Source organism: Cryptomeria japonica, chromosome 10 (genome assembly GCF_030272615.1).
Source record: "Cryptomeria japonica chromosome 10, Sugi_1.0, whole genome shotgun sequence".
Classification (NCBI taxonomy): domain Eukaryota; kingdom Viridiplantae; phylum Streptophyta; class Pinopsida; order Cupressales; family Cupressaceae; genus Cryptomeria; species Cryptomeria japonica.
In genome coordinates, this window is record NC_081414.1 from 830496827 (window position 1) to 830517604 (window position 20778).

Here is a 20778-nt window from a genome sequence, read left to right on the forward strand (position 1 = left end):
TACACCTTGGAAAGACTTAATTCTAAGGCTTCGTCTAACGGGAATAGTGTAAGTAGGACTTATTGTTGTAAAACTCATGCACTAAAGAGAGAGAGAAGATTTTGAATTTTAGAGGTAGCAAATTTCAATAAAATCAGCCAATCTCCTAGATTTAAGCTGTTAAATGCAATTAGGACAATCTCCCGAAATTTCGGAAAAAATGTCCGGGACCGTGGCGAACGGAGTGCACACGGTCCTCGCAACTTTTTTCGAAATTTTCAGGGATGAAAGTTATGATGATTTTAAAGCTAATCTGAAAAAATTGAGTGATTTTACGATCTGTAGATAGGCCAAATTAAAGTTGCAATCTCAAAATTGAACCCTACCAAGATTGTTGAAAAATGCAAATTTTGAATTTTGAAAAAGAGAGGGAAACTGAAATTTTGAATTTTATGATTTTAGAGGGAATGCTGAAAGCAATGCAGGCTTTGAAATTTAAAAATTAACTCAATTTCATGCAAAATTCAAATTTGAAAGCGGAAATCAGAGTTGTTGCAATTAAACACTTAATTTCATAAGTCACAAATTGTAAAGATTTGAATAAAACACTGAAATTTCGAATGAATGCCAACACACTTTTTAGATTTAGTACAGTAAGGAACACAATTTTGATATGAATTTCAATTTCAACAATTTTTGAGTGATTAGAAGCCTCAATCCAAGCAATCGCTAGACCAACTTTGACTTTAATTTTGAAAGTGTTAAAATTGATAAAATCAGCCAAAATTTTGGTTTTTAGCAAAAAAATACAGTAAGATGTAGCTCCCGAAATTTCGGAAAAAATGTCGGGGACGATGGCGCTCGGGGTGCACATGGTCCTCGCAACTTTTTTCCAAATTTTCAGGGATGAAAGATATTGTGATTTTATTGCAGAATCCAAAGTTACAGCCGATTTGGAGGTGTTTTGATTAGTGAAATTATCAGTCAAAGGTTGAATCAAGAAGGTCTTAAAAATTAGGGTTTTGACATTTAACCACTTAATTTTCAGAATTAAAGCACAAATATGAATTGACAATTTGCAATAGAAGGGTAGATCTGAAACAAGCATTAACAATTAAACGTTTCACAAGTTTAATTACTTAAAAAGAAAATTTTAGGGTTTTTATGCAATTAACCTCTAAAATTTGCAAAAGGTCAAACATGGAAATGTAATGAGGGAAGCAAATTTTTTCAGATCTAACCATGAATAATCAGAATGAGGATGTTCACGTCGGGTTCACCAAAATGTAAAGTGGAAAAATCGAACCCTAGTCGTTCTCCCCTCCCCAACTCCAAGGAGAGAGAAGGGAGAGTCACTAGGGTTGATGGTTTTCACTTAGGGGAGACTTTACATTCAAAAGAGGGGTTGAAACCCACAAGATCCAATCTCACGCAATGCAAGATTGGATTCTAAATGAGTTTCAAGGGTTGTAACATCAAGGATACCCTCTTTTGTAAAGAATGTAGAAAGATTGAACTAGGAATGCATGTAAAGTAGGAAAGGTTCGCTTATAAACAGAGATAGGGATATGGGATGAAGCTGCGGACCTAGAATTAGCAGTAAAATGTCGAGATGGTGCTGTTCTGCAAATTTGAGTGTAAGTTGACGGGACGATGGCGCCTGGCATGCACATGGTCCTCCGAAAAATCCACGAAACGAAGGGGGATCTGTTCGTCTCTGCACAAGGATTCCAGATCTTCAATTACAGCCGCATACCTGCAACCTACACACAAAAAAGAGAGGACGATTGGGGGGTTAGGGATGAGGGGTTTGCCTTTAGGTCAAACCCCGGTTTTGGAATTAACCAAGAAATGAGAATGCTGTAAATGTAAATGTTTGTAATGTAAACAAGTACTGATACCTTGTTGTAAGAATGTTTGTATTCTTACATGCGAAGGTGTAATGTATGTAGTATGTTGTCTGTTGTATGTGATCTCCTCTTCAATGGTTGAATCCTTGTCTTGAATGCAACACTTAGCCTTGAATGGAGACTTAGAATGCTCAATTGCTTGAAGGAATGCTTGAATGCTTGAATGTTTGAATGTTTGAATATCGCTTCCGCCTTTTGCTCTTGCCTATTTCCTTCCTCCCTTTCTAGGAGAGGAAAAGTAGTTTATATACTTGTCAATTAGGGCTAATAGACTGATTTTCCCGACCTTAGGCCGACCAGGAAACATTATTTCCCGAATTGCAAACTTAAAGACCCGATGCCCACAAGAGACCGGGCCCAAAATAGGGCCAGGGACCAGGGCGTTGGGCGCCATGGTCCTGGGGGACCAGGGCGTTGGGCACCCTAGTCCTGAAGGACTAGGGCGCTGGGCGCCATGGTCCCACCTCCTGGGACAGCAGGGTGCAAGGAGGGATCAGGCCAAGGTGCAGAAAATGCAGTTTTTGGTGTTGTAAATAGGTTTCAGGGTCTCCATTCAGGTTCAACGTTGCGCCACCATCATGAAGACCCAAATGCAGTTGAAATTGCAAGTGTCACAATTTTAGGACGCTACAACAACAACAACAAGTTTATTCAACTAATCTTAATTAATATCTGACTTATTCTCTTTCTATAAGTGATATACACCTTAGATTTGGGACAACTTTACCCAACCCATCTCCATCGGTTATAATTGAGATAAAAAAGGAAGAAGAAATCTCTAATACAGAAGCTCAAATACCTCAACATCAACAAATACCCCCATTTCCTTAGAGGTTGCAAGCTAAAGTGATTCAATAGGAAGAGGAAATAAGTTTTGATATCATAGCTCAGCTGAAACACGTATGTGTTAAATTTTCATTGTTACAAGCTATTAAGGATGTCCCTATTTATGGTAAGGCACTTAAGGAGGAATGTTTGAAGAAGCCTGGTACGAAGAAAAAGGATCCACAAATAGTGCATGTAATGGGTCAATTGGCTGATATCACGTTAGGAAAGGTTTCAATTCCTAAATATACTGATCCTGGAAGCCCTGTTGTGAAAATAGCCATGAATGGCACTCAGATAAAGAATTCTTTAATAGATTTGGGAGCAACCATCAATGTAATGACAAGAGATGTTATGTAGAAACTTGACATAACCAGTCTTAGACCTACACCTATAGTCCTGCAGCTTGTTGATAGTTCCATAGTTCGGCCTGATGGTATGATTGAAGATGTGGTTGTTACTTTGGATTCTTGGGAATATCCTGTAGATTTTATGATCTTGTCTCCTAAAGCTACATTGGGAGGATATCCAGTTATCTTGGGAAGACCTTGGCTTGATACAACCAATGCATATATTAGATGTCGGTAAGGAGAGATATGACTATTTTAGATGGAAATACAACCAAAACTTTGGATCTATATTCTCCTGCTCAGCCCCGACTTGATCAACAACAAGCCATTTGGCCTAACATGGGGGAAGAATTTGAAGAAGGAGTTGACTCTATCAATCATCTTATGATTATTAATAGAGAACCATTCATACAACTTCATGATAATGATTCAATTCTCTATAAAATTCTGACAAATCAGTTGAGACAAGGGCAACAGTCGCAGGAGTTAGTATCAAATATTCTAGCATCAGATTTTCCTGCAACCACTGATATTCTACATACCCTATTGCCGCAAGAAGTGTGCACTTCTCATCTTTTTGAGGCATCTCAGGTTGATCTTATTGTCAAAGTGGAAGTATATCTAAATAAATATTTGAATATCAACAATCAACTCATAGGGATTCAAAGAATAACACTGGTTGACTTGCTTAAATGTCATCAACACACTTTTGTATGGGATTACAAAGACATGCATGGCATTGATCCTACAGTTTGTACTCATCGTATCTACATAAAAGAGGAATGTAGACCACTTAGACAACCAAAAAGAAGAATTAATCCCGCATTAAGAGAAATAGTTAAAGAGGAATTGTAGAAATTATTAAATGCTAGATTTATCTATCCTATCTTGGATAGTCAATGGGTGTCACCTTTAGTGATAGTTCCAAAGATAGGAGGCAAATGGCGGGTATGTGTGGATTACAAAGCTTTGAATTTAGCAACCAGGAAGGATCATTTCCTATTACCATTTGTGGATTAGGTATTAGACTCCTTGGAAGGGAAGCGGTACTTCTCATTCTTGGATGGATTTAGTGGCTACAACCAGATTCAAATTGTTCCTGAAGATCAGGAAAAGACTACATTTACTTGTCTTTGGGGAACATATGCATATTCTGTCCTTCCTTTTTGATTATGTAATGCTCCAACCACTTTTCAAAGGGCAGTGATAAGCATATTTTCAGATATCTCTCAGGACAACATGGAAATCTATATGGATGATTTTACCACCTATGGTTCAGAATTTGAAGAGGCATTGAAGAATTTGAAGAAAATTTTGTAGCGGTGTGAAGACTACAATTTATCATTAAACAGTGAAAGTGCTTCATGATGATGCATGAAGGCATAGTTCTTGGTCATCATATCCCTATCAAAGGAATACAATTTGACCCAGCAAAAATAGAGGTCATTCAAAACCTCCCCGCACCTATAAAGCAAAAGGATGTCAGAAATTTCCTTGGTCATGTTGGATATTATAGGAGGTTTATTAAAGATTTCAGTAAAATTGCAGCCCATTTATATTCTCTTTTGACCAAGGATATGGAATTTAATTGGACTTCATCATGCAATAAAGCTTTCTTGAAGCTCAAATATGCATTGACTTGAGTACCAGTGCTCAAGGGTCCGAACTGGTCCTTACCTTTTTATATTCATACAAATGCATCAGATTATGCCATAGGAGCAGTTTTGGGACAAAAAATTGACAATTTGGAGAATGCAATTTATTTTTTCAGCAAGAACATGTAGGGGCCTGAGCTGAATTACACTATCACTGAAAAGGAAATGTTAGCAGTTATATATGCACTCAACAAATTCAAGCATCATATAACAGGATATCCGATATTTATGCACACTGATCATACAACAATTAGATATCTCATGAACAAACCTTCAATCACATGAAGATTGGCTCATTGGTTACTATTGATACGGGAATTTGATATTACAGTTGTTGATAAACCAGGTAAATCCAATGTAGTTGCAAATTATCTTTCTAGGCTTCAATTGCAGGATGATCATGTAGCCATAGACAATGCTTTTCCAGATGAAATTTTTTCCTTATAAAAGCACACACACCTCAGTATGCTAATATTGCAAATTATTTAGCTGCTAATAAGATGCCAATTCATTTTCTCCTAAGGAAAGAAGACTGTTGGTTGAGAAAAGATTTAATTTCTCATGGATTGCTGATTGTTTATTTTATACTGGACTTGACCAAGTCATGAGAAGATGTGTAAGAGAGGATGAAACATATAATATTCTTCATGCATGTCATGATGAACCATGCAGAGGACATTTTGTTGCTAAAAGAACAACACTTAAAATACTGAGCACAAGATATTATTGGCCAACATTATATAAGGATGCAACACAATATACTAGAAAATGTGATAGATGCCAGCGCATGGGTAGACCTACTAGATCTGATGAAATGCCATTATACCCCTAGATATTAGTTGCACCATTTGATAAATGGGGATTAGATTTTTTTGGGCCAATTGATCCTCCTTCAAATGGGAAATCTTTTAGTCTAGTATGCACTAATTATGTTACCAAATGGGTGGAAGCATGAGCTATGACACATGCAAGAGATAATAAAGTGGTTGAATTTCTCTATGAAGAAATATTTACTAGGTATGGAGTGCCAAGAGAGATTGTTTCAGACCAAGGACCACAGTTTACTTCCACATTGATTGCAGCATTGGTCAATGAATACAATATCAGGCACATGAAGTCTACCCCATATCATCCAAAAGCAAATGGTCAAGTAGAAGTCATCAACAGGGATTTAGAAGCCATTCTTACTAAGACATTATCTCTTGATAAGAAAGATTGATCACATAGACTTCCTGAAGCCATTTGGGCATACATAACAACATGGAAGACACCAATTGGTTTTACACCTTTTGAAATGGTGTATGGAAAAATAACAATGATTTCCATTGAGTTTGAGCACAAAACTCTTAGAACAACTCTACAATTGAATATGACTCTCTCTCAAGCACAAACATACCATATTCTGTAATTAAATGTTTTGGATGAGCCGAGGAAGATGGTTGTTCAAAATACAAAAAATATTCAAAATCAAAGAGCTAAGTGGCATGATAAGTACATAAAGGAGAGAAAATTTAAAATAGGTGATTGGGCATTGCTGTATGATTCAAGATATAAAGATACTATGGGGAAGCTGTAGACAAGATGGTTAGGTCCATATGAAATAGATGAAGTTTTCTACAAATGGGGTAGTCCATTTGACCACTATCGATCCAGTCAGATTTAAGCTTCTAGTCAATGGTCATCGACTATGCTTGTATCATAAGCCTGCAACCAAAGAACAATTCTTGCAAAAATTCACCAGCCAAGAAAAAACATCAGTTCCTAAAGCAACCGAAGAAGTTCCTTCAACATCTGGAAGAGTTCCTGCAGCAACTGGAGAAGACATTAAGGGCGCAATTCTTGCTGCAACTGGAGAAGACATTAAGGGCACAGTTCCTGCAGCTTCTGCAGGGAACGTTCTTAGCAGTCAATAAATTCTTCAAGCATGCTTTCATAAAAATATTTATCTTATGGAAATATTATTCTCCGATAATAATTTATTCCATCCACATCATCCCATTCCCTCTCTATCTATCACTTCATTCATGTCGCATCATCGCATTTCACCCCTTTTTATTAGCTAATCGTTTCATGCAACATTTATTGGTATGACTGCAGGTATGTACATTGTTTATTTTTTATTAATTATGTATTTACTATTTTACTATGATTATTACCTATTTTAAATCCATGTACCCTTCCCTCTGTCCTTTCTGCATGTGTGGACACGTGTCGTCATAAGTTGGGGGGTGTTTTATGATTCAATTTTCCAAGCTGAGTAATTATCCGTCCTTGTCAGTAATCTGCTTTAATTTTTCTAACATCATTTTGGAATAAGACATTCTTTGCCATGAGTGATCAGTTCATCCTGCCGCCAAAATCATTGAAAGAAACTGGATGTAAGTAAGCTATTTTTGAGCAAAATATTTTCAGCTCTGCAGGTTATTTGAGTTCCCCATTCTCTGCTGTGGAGATTATTTTGAGAGACAAAATAGACATGGGTGGAGATCCTATCTGCCATGAACCTGTAATTCATGACATGTTGCTGTAGGATGTGTTGTGTGAGCATTATTTCCATATGCATGGGTGGATTGATTATTTTTTGAAAATAACAGATTACAATGAAGAAATTACTTCCGAATTCATGCGTACATTCAATGAAGGAGAGGCCTCTATCAATGGATTGAGAGTTATTGCCACCCATTAGTGAATACCTAAAGTTACTGGGTTGCTACAAGAAGGGGAGTTGTTTCCTGAATCTAAGGATGCAAGAAGTGCTAGGGCATAATTTATGCACCCAGCAGATGGACTCCTAAGGGTGGACAAACAGGGAACTCGACGGATATCTCTTCCAATGGAATGGCCCTAGGTGGCATTGTATGTGATGAAATACATTACCTGTGATGGAAGGTACTCAAACTTGCATTCGATCCATTTTAAACTACTTAGTCATTTACGACATGGCCGAAGGGTAAATGTGCCCAATTTTCTATATCACCTTATTTCCATAAGTGCGAAAGAAACATGAAAGGGAGGAAATCATTATGTCAGTCACCATGGTTTGATAAAATTGTTAGCAGAACATTCTCTTAGGGATGTTTCTCAAATGGCATGGGGGGTATTCAAAGATATACTTCAATTTAGGGAGGAAAATGCTCCTGTTGCAGAAGGATTAGCATCCCAACAAGAGGATATCAGAGAAACCTCATCCCCTAGGATTTTTGCAGAGGATGAACCTCCTTTTGCCAATGAAGATTTAACTATTGCAGAAGAAATGGTGATGGAAATAAATATTGAGTAGCCCTCCACTCATCAAAGTGGAGCGACATCTTCTAAAGGAAAAGGGAAAGAAGTAGAGACAATTGATGTAGAGGGAGAAACCATAGTACAACCTTAAGCAATGCAGGTTTCTCCTGCAGCCAAGAAGCATAGGCTAAAAGAAAGTTCTCCCGCAGCAACGCGTCTTGCAAGAACTGTGCCTGCAGCCACTCCAAAAATGTATGCAAGAAGAACTTGACAGAGTAGGCAGAAAGTTTGAACAACATGGGAAGCAGTAGAAATCATTTCAGTAGAAACATCAGAAGAAGGGCATGATAGTCAAACAAAGATTAAATCAAAGGAAGAACATGGTTCCAACAGACTTTCAAATCTAGCACAACTAGCAGAACAATTTGGAGAGCCCATTGAAGAAATCTCACACCCTCAGGTAATAGCTAATAGACGTCCTTCATCTCTCACTAGTTTGTCAATTGCACTTACATTTTATAGGTAGTGGGAGATAGAGAGGGCTAGGTTACATGAGATTATTGATAAACAATAGAAAGAAATTAAAAAGAGGGATAATCAGAGTGATGAATTAAAGCTAAAGTTGACACAATTGCTAGTATGGTTCTTGAGTTGGTACAATGTAGGGCTCCTCCACAGGTTTATGCTTTGCATCTAAAAGAGCAGTATTTAAGTTTTAAGCTAAACTACATTGTTAGAGACCTTAGTCCTTCTTTAGATACCCTAGAAGAATTTTATAGTGTTTATGAAACCTCTCCAACAGCTGTTAAGAATTTTTTATGTGAATTTTATTTGCATAACTATGCTGTAACTTCTGATAGTGAATGGAATCCCTTGTTTTATATTGGTGACATTCACATAAAAGCATTAATGTCATGGGTGCAAAATGAGATCAGCATGGGGACTCAAGCCAAAACATATAGAAATTTGGAATTTGATTGTCCATTACCACTCAGAGCTAAAGCCAAGAATCCATGGCTTCTTTATTATGATTGGCAAAAATTGTTAGCAAGATTTGATGTAAGGAGCCAGTTGCTACCAATAAGAGAGGAAACATACCAGGAATGTGAACATTTGATTAAGAATGAAAATGCAACTGCAATGGACTGTTTGGTTCAGGGTTGGAATAATCTTCTAGAGGACTTAAAACAGGGTGAACCTCATTCATTGCCTAATTTTCATGCAGCTATACAAAGAGCCCCTAAATACATCTATTTGGGTAGGGAGAAGAGCAATAACTAGCTACCTTTGATATTTCAACCACCTATCCTTATGTGGCCATTAATGGGATGTAGGGTTGCAGATAAGCCATATAAGGAGGCCACAAAAGAAGTCATATGGGCCAGAATGAAAAAAATGAAGGGATTTTATTAGAATTTGGCTACAGGAGGGACACGACGGGTAACTATTGGTGACTTGCGAGTAAAAGCCTGGTTCGGAAATTTTCCTCTTGTTGGAGGATCAACAAGACACTAAGTTGGGGGGCATGATGAGCTAAGATATTAGCTCCTTTTATTCTTGAAACTCATAAGTTTTTACCATGTTTTAGTTTGTATAATGGGATAGTAATGATGCATTATAATTTGACTATATGCATTAAAGATGTTAATTGAACTCATTAAATACTTTTTTGTCTTGACCAATTATTCCTGTTGCCATACCAATTATTCTTGTTGCCATGCAGATTATCATAGGTGATATCATGTGTGAAATATTTAAGTGTTTTGATTAATTAAAATAGATATATGTGTATGCTTGTATGTCCTATCTTTTTAATTGCAGGAATAAATAAGATGTTGCTGTGGCAGTTTTTCTGTCACGTCAGTAAGGCAGTTGGAGTTATTCAAGGGGCGGTTAAAAGTTAAAATCGGTAAAGAGAATAATGGGCATAAGGAGCAGCAAAGGAGTAGCAGGACGCGCAAGACTTTCTGTCTTCAGTAAACATTAAATCTTGTAATACTGCCATGCTATATTCTTGGCTGCGGTTTAGTAGTGATTCACGTTTTTAGTGTCTTAACTCTGTTTGTTCTCTATCATAAATGTTTTCCGCCTTGTTTAATCAGCGTGAGCTAAATTGTAGGAAGTTATAGTTTTCTTTTAAATAAGTATCTGTGCCTACTCTTTAGGGCCCCTCCCCAATCAAGCTTTGATTAACTTAGTTGACCATGGTTGACCCTATTAATAAATGCTATAATTCAATAGGATGGGCTATTTTAGACGGATAGATTGGTGAGAATAGAAATTGAACCAAGTTACAGAATCTTTTCACCTCGCGGTGTACATTTTGATGTGTTATAGATTTGAAATCCTATATAATTCACTGATTGGATAATCTTGATCGGACATATGACCACTATATCTGAATTTGCAGGACTTTTATTATGATGGTAGAAATAGGATGCGTGTGTTATGAATGGATCAAATTATGAGGATCATGATAATTGCTTATGTGGATTAATTGGGATATATGAGATATTGTTTTATTAATGTCAATTGTATGCAGAGTGTTTGATGTCTATTCAAATTCATGTGGTTATTTGGAATTACTAATGTGTAAATTGAGGTGCGTAGGAAAATTATCCATGTGACAATGGAAATATTATGGAGAACCAAACCTAGACCTATGTACGTTTGTAAGGCCAGGGGTTATCTATTTGGAGAGACAACACCCCGTTTGTATCATATTTTATTTGTGAAAGTAAATGATGCATGTGTGTTAAATTGATTTTATTAATTTGTGTAAACCCAACAAGAGACAAATTCCATGTGTAATTTTTATAATGTATTTTATTGTGTCACTTGACACATGTGCTGATTAGTGTCATTGATTTTGACTTATCTCTTGGAGGGAGTTTGTTTCTACCAAAGCCCATTCCAAAAATTTGAGTGCGGTCCCAAATTTGCCTTGGGTAGGGAGTCTTGGGAGTGGTCAACTCAGGCTTGACCCGTAGGTTAACTTCAGCTGGGTTTCTAAGGGGTAAAATGGACTCCTAGGGTTAGTTTTAGGGCTTTTCCAAAGGTCCAAAGGGCATACCTATGGGTTAGGGATATTTTAAAACATGTGACTACTCACATGTGACTGTTTAGTCACCTCAGAAAGTGGTTTTCCCAAGGTGAGCGAAAATTCAACTTAGAAGGTTCCCCCTAGGATAGACAACTTCCCTTTTGATGTCAGTCTCTCTTCCCAATCCTCTCTTACCTTTTCTCCTTCCAGTTTTAGCAACATGTAAGAGGTTGGGAAGACCAACCAATGGGAACTCTCACTCTATCCAAGGGGTTGGGAAGAGTGAGAGAGGCCTTCTTAGGCAAGGATTAGGGACTTAGTGAGTTAATCACCCACTCTCCATTGTTGGAGATCATGCAAATTTTGAAGAATAGTTGTAGGATAGAATTTTTGGCCAAGTGTTGGTGAAGAGATTGTGTGGATTTGCGCTGCTCATCCCCAACTAGATCTATCAAACCTTTGGGCAGATTAAGGTTGGTTCTTACTATTTTCTTGTTTATGTTGCATATGCATGTTTTGAAGAAATGCTTGTATGAAAGAGTTGTTTATATGTATTTTACTTTGTGAAAGAAAATGTGATTTTTCCCTTTGTTTCTTTTATGCATTTCTTGTATTGGGAGTATCCAAGGCCTCCTACTCTTGGGAGAGTAGGATGGTCTTGGGGTGGAAGAAGTATGACAGCCTTGGGTGAGAGGCTCTCTTTTATGGAGAGTGATCTCAAGGGTGTTCTTTGTGACCCTTGCTACATAGCCTTGTGTATGAATTGGGGGTCATAAGGGGAGAAGATATGGCTTATATGCCTTTGGGGGCCATAAGGATGTGGGAATGTATTTTTGTTGTATTTGGTTGCCATGAGGTGGTTTGAGATGTTCCATGCTTGCAGTCTCCCCAATGGTATTTGGTCCACTTCCACCTGTGGAATATCATCACAAGTTGTGGTGAAGTGTAGCCTTGGTTGGGAAAATTGTTGTTGTGTGTTTACCCCTTTGTTTGTTGTGGTTGTTTGTGTGTAACTCGTCTAGTGCTTGGTTCTCCAAGCTCGGGGGTGGCTTCCAGTAAGCCTAGGCTGGGAGGTGAGCACTCCATGGTCAAGCCTTATGTTTTAATTGCAGGTTACTTGGGAGAAAGAAAAAAAAAGAAGCTAGGAGTTGTTGGTTTTATTTAACTTGCAGAAAAGTTGGGAGGGGGAATATTGTATTTAAATGGCAGAAATGTAAAAAGGAAAGTTATATATTGTATTTATTTAAAAAAAAAAGGATATGTATTTATTTTATTTAAGTCTTCATTTATTAATGAGAGACTAGTTGGGTATTTACCCATTTGTTGTAGTTGACATATTAAAATCAGATTTTACTTGAAGCAATGCATCTCCTTAAGTTGAAATTTGTAAAGTAATGGATAATTGTGTATTAGGGAGCTAAAAGTTTTTGCATTTTCTTGTAATATTTCTAAGTGTTATCTAGAGTATATTATACTGCTATCTTTTATTTATCTCTGTCATTCATTCAAAGAAAAAAAAAAGTATAATGGAAGTATTTAGGGAGTAGGAAAGCAGAAAAGTTAGTAAAATAAAAATAACCACTTAGTCCTAGTTATTTATTTATGACAAAAGCTAATATGGTTAAATAGACTTTAGATGATTATATGTTTTGCATTGTACAAAATGAAATGTATTTAGGTGTTTTCTAGACTATTTAGATGCTGCCCTAATTTTAATTATTGCTATCATTTATCTATTTCAAAAAGAAATGTAGTTGGTTTTAGATGCAAGCAATCATCCATATGTCTTAATGTCTTATAATTAAGAAAAGAAATGAAAATACCCTTTTATACCTTTAGTTATGCTCACAAAATAATAGTCATTCTAAGAAATGGTTTTAATCTTGCATTTTACTTGAAGTTGTAGATTTAAAAAAAAAATGTTATACATGATAGCAGGAAATAAATAAATCCAGTTAAAACTATTTAAAACAAAAGGTAGTTAAATAGATATAAACAATGAAGTATGTACATTATTTAATGCTAAGAGAAAGAATGACTCTCTAGCTATATTAATGTATAAACATATAAATTTAATGATAACAGACAAATCTGGATACTAAGGAATGAACAGGTTGTTGTTAAAACATATACGCATATATATTTTAATGTTAATATGCTGGAAATAAAAAAAACAAATATATACATTCTTAGTAAACGGGTCATTTAATAAACTTACCCTCATGCATTTTTCTATCAAAATATTCTTAATACTGAAGTATTTGAATATATATAAAAAAATAGAGAGTATATATATATATATATATATATATATATATATATATATATATATATATATATATATATATATATATATATATATATATATATATATATATATATATATATATATATATATATATATAATAGATTGTTGTTTTTAAAAAAAAACTAATATTGAAATTTAAATAAACAAAGGAAATTGTATTTTTTTTAAATAATTAAAAAAAGGGGGGCCACTACGGGCCGCGATCGCACAGTGGCCGCAGCCTCTGTGCGGGCCGCGACTCACACAGTGGGCCGCACCACTGTGCGGGCCGCGACTCACACAGTGGGCCGCGACCCACACAGCGGGCAAGGCCACTTTGTGGGTCGCGACCCACCGGTGGCACTGCGTCCCACCATCACCTCCGCACCCTTCGACACTGCCGCCTCCCCTTCCTTCGCTCTCTCCCTCGCACTCTAACCCCACCTAGGGGTATCGATCCGACCTGCAACCCAAAACAAAAATTTCCCCATGAAAATTCCTTCGTGGTGGACTTTCAAATCTGATAATGTATTTTTTGTTGTATTTGGTTGCCATGAGGTGGCTTGAGATGTTCCATGTTTGCAGTCTCCCCAATGGTATTTGGTCCACTTCCATCTGTGGAATATCATCACAAGTTGTGGTGAAGTGTAGCTTTGGTTGGGAAAATTGTTGTTGTGTGTTTACCCCTTTGTTTGTTGTGGTTGTTTGTGTGTAACTCGTCTAGTGCTTGGTTCTCCAAGCTCGGGGGTGGCTTCCAGTAAGCCTAGGCTGGGAGGTGAGCACTCCATGGTCAAGCCTTATGTTTTAATTGCAGGTTACTTGGGAGAAAGAAAAAAAAAGAAGCTAGGAGTTGTTGGTTTTATTTAACTTGCAGAAAAGTTGGGAGGGGGAATATTGTATTTAAATGGCAGAAATGTAAAAAGGAAAGTTATATATTGTATTTATTTTTAAAAAAAAAGATATGTATTTATTTTATTTAAGTCTTCATTTATTAATGAGAGACTAGTTGGGTATTTACCCATTTGTTGTAGTTGACATATTAAAATCAGATTTTACTTGAAGCAATGCATCTCCTTAAGTTGAAATTTGTAAAGTAATGGATAATTGTGTATTAGAGAACTAAAAGTTTCTGCATTTTCTTGTAATATTTATAAGTGTTATCTAGAGTGTATTATATTGATGTCTTTTATTTATCTCTTTCATTCATTGAAAGAAAAAAAAAAAGTTATAATGGAAGTATTTAGGGAGTAGGAAAGCAAAAAAGTTAGTAAAATAAAAATAACCACTTAGTCCTAGTTATTTATTTATGACAAAAGCTAATATGATTAAATAGACTTTAGATGATTATCAGTTTTGCATTGTACAAAATGAAATGTATTTAAGTATTTTCTAGACTATTTAGATGCTGCTGTAATTTTAATTATTGCTGTCATTTATCTATTTCAAAAAGAAATATAGTTGGTTTTAGATGCAAGCAATCATCCATCTATCTTAATGTCTTATAATTAAGAAAAGAAATGAAAATACCCCTTTATACCTTTAGTTATGCTCACAAAATAATAGTCATTCCAAGAAATGGTTTTAATCTTGCATTTTACTTGAAGTTGTAGATTTAAAAAAAAATTAAGTTGCAGTTGTTATACATGATAGCAGGAAATAAATAAATCTAGTTAAAACTATTTAAAACAAAAGGTAGTTAAATAGATATAAACAATGAAGTATGTACATTATTTAATGCTAAGAGAAAGAATGACTACTTAGCTATATTAATGTATAAACATATAAATTTAATGATAACAGACAAATCCGGATACTAAGGAATGAACAGGTTGTTGTTAAAACATATACGCATATATATTTTAATGTTAATATGCTGGAAATAAAAAAAACAAATATATACATTCTTAGTATTCAAGTCATTTAATAAACTTACCCTCATGCATTTTTCTATCAAAATATTCTTAATACTGAAGTATTTGAATATATATAAAAAAAATAGAGAGTGTATATATATATATAGAAGTAGAGTTGGACAAGCTTATTGTCTAGGCAATGACTATCCAACCCCTAGGATGCACCAATAAATAAGTTACCTTCATACACCATAACTTATGTATAAATTATGCCTTTGTACATCCTAAAGGTTGGATAGTCATTTCCTATTGCTTGTCGTAGTTCTTTTTAGATTCTTTTTTTCATTCTACGTATCCCTGGAAATAGGATCAACAGGAGAGAGTGGAACTGAATAATTAGCAATATTCTTGGATGAGAATTTTCCTTTTCCCCCTCTAAACCTACTTTTAAAATGTTAATTCAAGTTGTTCTAAAGAAAATCTTGTTGATTAGTTATGGTTTGACATGTATAGAATATTTCCTTGTAGGACGATGCTGAAGCATTTTCTTGTTGTTTGTCTATTAATAAATTTCAATGACAAACTAGTATTACTATACAAAAAATCATATACATGGAAGGCTAAGGAGTAGTTTCATTTGGCCACAACTTGTTTATGTAAGCTATTCATCCTTAGTGACATCCAAACTAAAGAGACCATGAACAAAACTTTTCTCAATGGACACAAATTTGTCATTGAATTATAATTCATTAGTTTCTAGAATTTTTTCACTTGTTCTTCTATACTGATTTTTTTTCCTTGTGGCAATGAAGATTGTGGCACAACTCACTCACCCATTTTGTGCATACAAAAGTACCAAAACCCACATGAAGTTAAAAGTTATTTTCATCTGCATTAAATACACAAATAATAACCATTGTGCAAAGAAGCATTGTAACAACTTGAAAAAATTAAGAATTGACAATAATGATTTCACTTACCATTTACGGAACCTATTGTACAACTCCTTGATTTTTTTCTTATGAATATAATGAAAGATGTCCAACATTGAGCAATTGAGGGTTCTTTGATATTCTTGAGTTAAAAATATTGTAAGTATTCAAAATGATACATATTTGACCAGATATTTCAGTAGGCTAGTCAAGGAAAAAGTGTTTATGATACTCCATGTAAATGAAATTGTATATTTTAAGAGTAACATCCTCCCATGGTGTTTATGGAGGTCATTAGCTTTATGGATATTGTTGGGGACTAGGACATAGTACCTCATTCAATGGAAGGTCGTAATCACTTGGTTGTTTAACTAGACATTTAGGTGCTTTAGTAAAGTCTAGTTGAGGTGGTGAAGAAGTGTTAGACTGATCAACAATTTTCTTATTGCATCTAGTATTATATGTATGAGTAACTGAATTATAAGAAGAGTTTTTAGATTGAGTAAATCTTGTGAACCGATCAAGAGAGTTGCTTTCAAACGGAATGCCACAAATAGACCAAACTTTGTTTGGATAAGGACAAGTTGTAGTCATGTAAATGATTGGTCTCTTAGGCCTTTTTGGGGTAGTAGAGACAATAATGACACTCACAGACTTCTCACTCTACAAGGAGGAAGAACCTGAATGTGGGTTTTGTTTAACAAAATTTCAAATAAGAGATACCTCTAAGAAAGCATCCAAGGCATCATCTAGTGTATCAAATTCTTCCTCCAAGAATGGCTTATTGAATGCATCCAAGCTTTGAATAAGGAGATTTGACATAAGGAATTCACATCAATTTCACCAAAATGTAGAGTAGGGGAATTGTAACTCTCAAAATAAGGTCTCAAGGAACAAAAGACTATCAACTGCCAAAATCAATGCTCTAGTGAGTTGTGAGAGACAAAGTTTGGAAAGAAATACTAACTACACTATATCATGAATGAAAACTATAAATGCTTAATAATTGATAAATATTAAAAATTATAAAAAAATGTTTAGACCATAGAAACAAAAAGCTTAAAGCATGGAAATTCAATTACTAGACGAAGATGGTCCCAACCTCAGATGAATGCATATGGAAAGAATGTCTATACACTGCATTTTATTCTATAAGAAAAAATCCTAGAATGAGTCCAAGAAACCACCAAAATGCAACTTTTAGCTCACTGCACTTGTTTGCCACCTGCACACATGGAGCTGGTAAAAATGTTGAATCGTCGTTTTAGTGTTCCCACCTCCACAAACAACTAGATAAATATTGGAAAAAGACACACAATGGAAATAGTCCTCATTATGGAGGAAAATCCCTATTACTAGAGATCCAAAGATAATAAACAAGATGCAATAGATAAATAAATATGCAAGATCAATGGGTATTTACAAGAGAGTGTTGCTAGCAGTTATGGCTCCTCTTTATGATAGTGTTTGTGCTATGGTACACACATCAAGAAGTTTTTGTTCTAGAATATAGGCTCATTTGAATCTTGGAATATTTTAGGAACGTTTGTGCATCACAATCCTATCCAACCAATTTCATCCCAAATTCAAACCACAAGATGCTTACCCTTCAGCTTTGATATTCATGAAGTTAGAATCATGAAATCTGAATCATAAATTATTTCATAAATGCACCGAGCATAATGTGTAAGTGTGAAATTGACATAGGGTGAAATTCGTGACACTAAACTTACCTTATTGAAGGTTTGTTTTTTTGGATCCCCAAAATCTACTTCAATATTAGATGAAATTTTAGTCATTTCGATTATGATTCATCATGATGTGAATATGTGAGAAGGCATATATAGATTTGTTTAAATTAGAACTATCAATTTTGTGTGTTGGATGTTGTGGAATTGTGACTTGTCTAAGTGATAAGTATAGTTACTATGGGTTATCCACAAGACCCTAGAGAGGTCTATTCTTCTAAGAAATAAGTGCATGATAAAGTTGAACATGACATGACCATGAATGAATTAAGGAATCTTGTTAAGTTTGTATCTAATTATGATGTTGAATTAAAGCCACTATGATATAAGGGTGTGAACAACTCTTACTTTTTATGGAGTATTTTCCTCATTTAAATATGTGCTAGGTTGGGATGGAGTTCCCTATGATTATCTTTGCCATCTAATAAATTACGTGTTTCTAAAATAACATTGAACGAAGTGAGAGGACTTTTATTTTCTTACGTTTTGTATTGGTTTATTAATGTGTTTGCGTAAAGGCTATCTCGTGTAGATTTAATGGTTTACTAGAGTATTAGTAACTTTTACCTCAAGACTTATATGACCACATTTAGGGGTTAACGAAATCCTATATGTGGTATTGTAATTAGATTAGCCAATCTAGGGTGTAAAACCCTTAGGGTCCCATATGTTTAGTTTGATGTTCTTGTGTCCTCTAAATGTCAAAATGTTAAACTAAAACTTATATAGGATCCAACTTCTTGGCATCACAATTAAGGTTGAGAAAGGAAATCTAGAAGGGCATCAATAGAGATAATTGGTCTCTTAGTGTAATGTGTACCACTCATTTTGAGGTAAATATGGAAAATGTAGAACTCATGAATCACTTATAGATAAACTTATTGTTGCTTTAACATAAAAAGAGTCAGGGAGGTTTCTATGCTAAAAGAAGTATTTAATCATATCATAGGGTTAGCCTACTTTCACCAATAACAAATATATGATAGATTCGAAGAGCTACTTGATTTTAGAGTTTATATAGAATTCTGCCAATAACATGCAAGTGATAGATTTTGAGTTCCACCTATATAAATAGTTTAGTAGCTACATTGGTGTATTAAAATAAATGCGTGTGCTTCCAATGTAGTGTCTTATAAAGGTATAGTTCTCAAGGTTCTAATTTTTAAATCAATACAAATGATTGATAATAAAAAAAACAACTTCTTAGGTAAGGTAAAACATGATATCTTGATTATGCTTATTCAATTATAAGATGGATTGAAGGCCTAGTGAGCTGTGAAAATCTTATTAATGGCCTTATGTAATGTATATTGTTATAGTTGTGACCTTGTCAATGATGATAACTAGTAGTATGGGATTCTTGTCTCATCATCACAATTGTAATTAATTTTGAAAAAAGGATGGGATGCACCAACATTCCTTTTTATTTAGATCGTAAGTCTTAGGAGCTTAAATTTTAATGAACTAAGAAAAGGGGAAGATTCTTGAAATAAAGTTACAGAACCTTCCATTTTTATTATTTGGTTTCTGTGTATATGTATCCATGAGTCTTTTCACTATGTATATGTGTTGTATACATGAATTAATCACAATGTGTACACGTGTTGTATGGATAAGCTAATCACTTTGTGTAAATTTGATGTACACATGACTTGGTCACTATACAAACAAGCATGTGTTATATATTGATGTTAACATGAAGCTAACATTTGGAGAGACTACATTTGTAATGCCCACACATTTGTGACTTAGGATGCTTGTTATTGATATTGGATTTTCTATTACATATCATGGTATGCATAGGTTGCGCTTATGTATATTTTAAGTGATAACCAATGTTTCATATTCAAAAATTTCATTGAAAAATATTGTTGTGTATGCATTGATTGACTTGTTTGTGAAATGAGTTATTGTATGCATTTTATGGCTTGTGTTTAGACTAGTCATATGGTTATGGATGATTTTTAATTCCTCTTCATGTTCAATATTAGTTTTTTGTTTGAATTGAGATGTGTGTATGGTAGTGTGACAATGAGGGATTGATATATTTTATTACATGTTTGTTGTGAGGGTGTGAGAGACCTTATGCACAACTATTGTGATGACATATGGATTATGTTGTATATTTTAAGATGCAGATGTTATGTATTTTTACGATTGGATTTTTATAATGCTTTACAACATTGTTATCTTTAAACATATCTATACCATAGATTGATTCTTATAACAATCTTAGCATATTATATTTTATTTGATTATCACATTTCCATGGCTGGGTGATCTGTATTGATATTGAGTTATTTCAAATGAAATTATTATATGATGTTTATGGCATTGTACCCCATTTATGATTATGCGTTTCTTTGGCTATTATGTATGGAGAAAGTACATTTAACATTTGAGTTGAGTGTACAAATATAGGATTATTTTTCCACCTAAATTAGTGAGTGTAGACACCTAAAATTTCCCTAATGCTTGGGTTGGTGCCCATAAACAACTTGGGGTTGGTGCTCCTTAGGTTGGTGCCCTAAATCAGGGGTTGGTGCTCCTTGGGTTGGTGCCCTAAACTTTTAATTAAAAGGGTTAAGTTTGGAAACCACTGATTCACCCCCCCTCTCAGTGGCATCTTGTGTTCTACAATGTATTGATATTGAGTTATTTCACATGAAATGATTATATAATGTTTATGACATTAAACCCCATTGGTGATTATACATTTCTTTGGATATCATGTATGGAAGAAGTACATTTAATATTTGAGTTAAGTGTACAAATATAGGATTATTTTTTCACCTGAATTAGCGAGTGTAGACACCTAAAATTTCCCTAATGCTTGTGAATGTCAATTTCACTAACTTTTCTCTTAATTAATCAAATTATTTAAATTATTTAATTAATCTAACTTTATTCGACTATTCTAAATCCAATTTCTCCCCCCCCCTCTATTCTCATTATTAAATAATTTTTAATA